We start from the raw sequence: 6,175 nt of genomic DNA on the forward strand, positions 1-6,175 counted from the left end.
CCATCCCTGGGATTCTCCAGGCAAGAACCCTGGAGTGGGTTGCCATTTCCTTCTCCAATGCACGAAAGTGAAAAGTGAAAGTGAAGTTGCTCAGTCATATCCGACTCTTAGCGACCCCATGGACTGCAGCCCACCAGGCTCCTCCGTCCATGGGATTTTCCAGGCAAGAGTACTGGAGTGGGTTGCCATTGGGAAACCTTAATTCCAGTCCTGGGCCCCTGCTGCTCACGGGGGCGGAGGAAGGGGGAGTCTGAACAAGCCTCTGTCTGAGGGAGCGTAGTGAGGTCACCATTGCCATTGGAGTGGTTGGAACCAGACTCCTCCTAGGTTTGGTTACAGGGGAATCACTTATTCTCTGTGTGACTTGAAGTAAGTGACTTAACCTCTCTGAGCTCAGTTACTTCATCTATTGATTTAGTCAATAAGTTGTGTCCGACTCTTGTGACCCCACGGACTGTAGCCCACCAGGTTCCCCTGTCCATGGGATTTCCCAAGCAAGAATACTGGGGTGGGTTGCCATTTCCTTCTCCAAGGAAGATCTTCTCAACCCAGGAACAGAACCTGGATCTCCTGCATTGCAGGCAGATTCTTTACTGACTGAGCTTTGAGGGTGCCCCTACTTCATCTATTACATGGGTTTAATATCAGTACCTTTCTCAAAGGGTTGTTGATGAAATGAATTACTGTGTAAAGCACTTAGAAGAGAACCAGGCAGATTGAGCCCTCAATGATGCCAGCTAAGATTCTGGTTATTGCTTCTCACTGGGCACTTTGTGCCACAAGGGCCCACAGGACAGAGGCACCACAGCATGCAGGATCGACCCGGAGTGATGGTGGACAAACCAGGGTCAGAGCCCAGGGCACGTCCTTCAGCCATTTCATCATCACAACTTGCCCGTTGACCTGAGCAAACTCATTAATCTCTGTGGCCGGAGCACCCCCTCAATCCCTCCTCATGAGCAGCTTTGTCTCTGGACTGAACTGCAGGGAGTGCGAGGAGAGGAGGGGAGAACTCTATCCTAACGTCTAGAGGCTGAAGTCAGCTGGTACTTGGGAGGGGAGCATCTGAGTGTGTGCTGCGGTCTCTTTCCTGTTCCCTTCCCTCTTCTCTTTTCTCCTCTGTCTCTCCTTCCCTCTTTTCTTACCTCTTCTTCACGCCAGTTCTCTCTGCCTTCTTACTCTTCTACCCCCAGGTAGAGCTGAGAGAGTGGAAGGGGGCTGAAGTGCTCAAAGCTTCTGTCTCCCCAATGCTTCTGGCGCTCAGACCCTGTTGCTGAGGGTAACCTTGAAAGCCCTCAACAGGACTTCTTCCCCTGAGGGTGGCCCCTCACACCCAGGGTGGCCAGAAGGGGTCAAGAGAAATAGTCTCCATGTCAGTATTCTGCATTTTTCTTTCTCAGAGACCAGAGCACCCCCCACCAGTGCTAGCCTGGGGTAAAGGTCAGAGGACATGTATGTAGCAAGAGTTGTTTCTCCTGTACCTGCCAACTCTCGCTCTCTTCCTAAGAGGACATGTCTTTGCCAGTGCTGTGCCCACCTTCTCGTTCTTGCCTGGATAACTGTTTTTTCCCCCAGTTATTCCTTAATATATCTGCCAGATTTCACATTTCCCTAAGTGTATTCTTTTTTTTTTTTTTTTTTTTGCCCTTTCTAGTTAGTTTGAATTAGGGATCTAAAGATCCATACCGGGGACTTCCCTGGTGGTCCAGTGGCTAAGACACCACACTCCCAATGCACACGGCCTGGGTTCAATCCCTTGTCAGGGAACTAGATCCCACATGCCACAACTAAGAATTTACATGCTGCAACTCAGGATTCGGATTGCTGCAATGAAGCCTAAAGATCCCACGTTATGCAACTAACACCTGGTGAGCCAAATAAATATTTTATTAAAAAAAAAAAAACAGACAAACACAGTGGTGTCATTTAACTTGTTTCTCTTTCTCTTATGTATCCTATAAATTGATAGTTAGATTTTTTTATTGTTTTATTATTTATTTATCTGGCTGCACCAGGCCTTAGTTGTGGCTCGTGGGCTCTAGTTCCCTGACCAGGGGTTGAACCTAGGTCCTCTGCACTGGGAGCACGGGTGTCTCAGCCACTGGACCACCAGGCTAGATTCAGGTTTGGTTATTATTGCCTCTTCTTGTTTCTGTGTTTGGACAGGATTATTTCACATAGGTGGTGAAGTGTGCCTCTGTCAACATGCATAATATCTGGTTGTCTCTCTTTGTGGGACTTCCCGGGTGGCACTGGTGGTGAAGAATCCACCTGCAGTGCTGGAGATGCAAGAGATGAGGGTTCAATCCCCGGGTCAGGAAGATCCCCTGGCGAAGGAAATGGCAACTCCCTCCAGTATTCTTGCCTGGAGAACCCATGGGCAGATTGAGCCTGGCAGGTTATAGCCCATTAGGGTCACAGAGAGTCAGACACCAGTGAACCGCCTTAGCATGCAGCATGTCTTTCTTTTTGTCATGCTGTCAGCCATTGTTCCTCATTGCCTAGATCCATGATTTCAGAAAGGCTTTCAGAACTGTGACACTCTAGTGATAACGTTCCTTCTTCATTCAGTAGTTGGAACATCTCATTTCTACCACTCATCATTGCCTTGTATAGATCCACACTCCTACATAGTATAATTTTCCTTCTGCTTGAGGGACTTATGTCAATATTTCAGGTCTGCTGGTGATGAATTGTTTCATATTTTGCCTGAAAATGTTCTCATTTCAACATAATTTTTGAAAAATAGTTTTGTTGGGTATAGAATTCAAGGGTGTCGGTTTCTTCTTTCAGTAGTTTAATGATGTTGCTCCACTGACTTCTGGCTTTCATTGTTTTGAAAAGAAGTCTGTGAGCTCATTTGGGGTTGTGTCTGCATACCTTTGCATCATTCCTGGTGTCTGGCATACAGTAGGTGCTGAATTAAAATTTTAGGAAAATGAATGAAGAGAAATCTGTGGTCACTGGGCCATGGCCAAGCAGGACCATATGGCCATACTCACGACTGGTATGTGCTTCAGACTTGCCATAAACAGTGGGCACCAACTGTAACAGCTGTCCTCTGGGCATGTCCCTCTTCCTGAGCTGAGTTGGCAGTGTCCAGAGCACTCCCAAGAATGTGGCTTTAAATATCCTGACCTTGACAATTCCAAGGCCTTTGATGGAGGGTGTGTAGAGTTGAGACGCATGAGTCACTCAAGGTGCCACAAAAGTGTGACTGCTCTCAGAATGCTCCTTGTCCTGGGGTGTGGTGGAAGGAAGAAAATAAACATGGAGAAGCCTAGTAAACACTCCCCAACATTTGACACATTCATCCTTCCCACAGATGTGTCCAGAACTCTCTGCCTGAACAAGGGGCACTGGCAGAGGACCCCAGGTACATTCACTGCCAGCTCAGTGTCTGGATAAGGCCACCCCAATAGGTGCAAAGCAGGAGCAAGCAGAATCAAGGGATAGGGGAACAGGACACCTCAGTCTCTGGGATCAGAGTCTACATACTTCCCATATCCGTGTTGACTCTGGATACCCGTGCTTTTCCAGTCTAGTGGGCAAGTCTCTGCCAAGCTCCCCTACTGTGCCCTACACAGTGCTAGATGCTATAAGGACAAAAGGAGCCCTGCTGTCACTAAGGAATTTAATCATTTCCCTAAATGCAATTTCTCCCAAAGTGAGGTTTCCCAGTCACCTGCATGTAAACCATCAGGGACATTTGTTAATAGTGAAGATGCCTGAGCTCAATCTCAGACAGAAGGAATCATATTCTTTAGGAACAAAGCCCAAGAATTAATATTTTGGGGGAGGGGAGGGGAGGGGGCCACACCATGAGGCTTGTGGGATCTCAGTTTCAAATCAGAGATCCCAGGGATGGAACTGGAGTCCCCCACAGAAGCAGCACAGAGTCCTAACTACTGGACCATCAGGGAATTCCCAAGAACTGACACTTTTAATACATTTCTTATATACATAAAAGCGTAAGAAATACTGCTGTAATGTTCTATCCCTATGAAGTTTCATTCACTGTATTTGGACACCTAAGAAATTCCATTAGAACTGAAGTCTCTGGCCATTGGCATCTGGGCTCAGAGTTTCTTTAGCACTGCAAATCTCTCTATAGGCTTCCAATCTATTTGCTTCTGATGGATTCTGTGAACTAGTGCATAAAACCAAAAGTCTTGCTGAGACTAGTCTCTGGGTCTGGCGTCTAGTGCAGGTATTTCTTTCTTTAAGCAACAAACCTCAGTGCTCTTCCAGACTCTCGGCCTTACTTTAGGATAGGAATACCTTAGGACAACAGGAGAGGCACCCCAAGTCTGGTCCTTGCCTGTAGGCTATATCCCTTGTACATATCAAGGGATTGAAAACCAGGAAGTACTTAGGAAAGGACATGTCCCAGTCTTATCTCCTGTGATGTGTACCCCATCCCTGCTTCTGCTTAGACTCTGGGGCAAAGCTTTGGGGATTTTACAATTCTGCCAGTTTCCAGAATCTTAGCCATTTTCTACCATAGGCAGAAAGAGCTTCTCTTAGCAAAGCTCTATTTTCTTCCTTTTCTCTTTTTGGGTAGGCTAGTTTGAACATAAGTTTACCTTTTTATAGTACTTTACTAATAGCAATGAGAAGGAACCAACCCAATCCAACACTCTGAATTTCTCTACTGAGTAATGTGCTGCTATAACCATAGCATGTGAGCTGCATTCCAAGGTACAACAGGAAACTGTATAACTAGCTGGATCGGATTGCTAATTTCTCAACCCAAGATAGAGCGGTTATTACTGCCCTTCATTTTTCCTCTTTGGTTGAATCAGTTTGGGACTGAACCATTTGTGTGGCCTCTTACTCATGGCTTCCCTTGTAGTTCAGATGATAGAGGATCTGCCTGTAATCAGGAGACCCTTGGATCCCTGGGTCAGGAAGATCCCTGGAGAAGAAAATAGCAACCCACTTCAGTATTCTTGCCTGGAGAATTCCATGGACAGAGGAGCCTGGCAGGCTACAGTCCATGGGGTCACAGAGTCAGACAGGACTAAGCAACTAACAACATTACTCATGGCACTAATTGCTGTACTAGTTAGGACACTTTAAGTTGGAATAAGCAAAAATCCAACTCAACTGGCTTAAACAATAAAGACAATTTACTGGCTTACGTTACTCTAAAGTCCAGAGGAAAAGCTGGCTCTGAGCAAGGCTTGATGCAAGAGTTCATACAGTGTCACCAAGGACTTCGCTTCCCCACTCTGTCACTCAGCCTTTCATGGTGGCTTCATCATCATGTTTCATATAGTGGCCTTCCATCAGCTTCATGTTCAGAGTTATAAAATGGTCACAGCAATTCCAGACTCACATCCTCATACTAGTGACTGCTTTGTAAGTCCTGAGACTCATACTCTCTCATTCACTTGAAATGGATCAAATACCCACCCCTGAGTGCCTCCTATATGCTCAGTTGCTCAGTCGTGTCAGACTGTTTGTGACTGTACAGACTGTACTGGTTTTTCCAGTAGTCATGTACAGAACTGGGATTTGGATCATAAACAAGGCTGAGCACTGAAGAATTGATGCTTTCAAATTGTGGTGCTAGAGGATCTTCTTGAGAGTCCCTTGGACTGCAAGGAGATCAAACCAGTCAATCCTAAAGGAAATCAACCCTGAATATTCATTGGAAGGACTGATGCTGAAGCTAAAGCTCCAAAACGTTGGCCACCTGGTGCAAAGAGCTGACTCATTGGGAAAAACCTTGATGCTGGGAAAGATTGAAGGCAAAAGGAGAGGAGGCCAGCAGAGGATGAGATGGTTAGATAACATCATCGACTCCGTGGACATGAATTTAAACAAACTCTGGGAGATAGTAGAGGACAGAGGAGCCTGGCATGCTACAGTCCATGGGGTCACAAAGAGTCGGACATGACTTAGCGACTGAACAACAGCAACAACCCATGCCTGAACCAGCCACTGTGGCCAGTGTGCTGAGTAGCTAAGGGATAACTGGGGATAAGAGCCCACCTCACCCAAATCCCAGGGCTGAGAATGGATGAAATCCTCTAAAAGGGAGCCAGGTACTGTGAAGGAGTTTATAGCCAAATGCAGAGGGGACCAGACCTCTGAATGGTATTACCAAAATGAGGTTAGGACTGTAACATTAACCGGGGGGGATAAAAGAAGGTGCACCTACGTCTGC

The 6,175-nt window shown here is 46.5% G+C and overlaps 1 protein-coding gene across 1 annotated transcript in view; it reads right to left on the reverse strand.

Annotated features, from left to right (window-relative positions):
- Window positions 1-1,398, reverse strand: part of ATP23 (ATP23 metallopeptidase and ATP synthase assembly factor homolog) — a 75,535-nt gene extending 74,137 nt beyond the window's left edge. The window contains exon 1 of the mRNA XM_069584794.1: window positions 1,146-1,398. The gene's annotated coding sequence lies outside the window, so the exon portion shown is untranslated. The remainder of the gene's footprint in view (window positions 1-1,145) is intronic.
- Window positions 1,399-6,175: the final 4,777 nt, after the last annotated feature.

This window comes from Ovis canadensis, chromosome 3 (assembly GCF_042477335.2).
Source record: "Ovis canadensis isolate MfBH-ARS-UI-01 breed Bighorn chromosome 3, ARS-UI_OviCan_v2, whole genome shotgun sequence".
Classification (NCBI taxonomy): domain Eukaryota; kingdom Metazoa; phylum Chordata; class Mammalia; order Artiodactyla; family Bovidae; genus Ovis; species Ovis canadensis.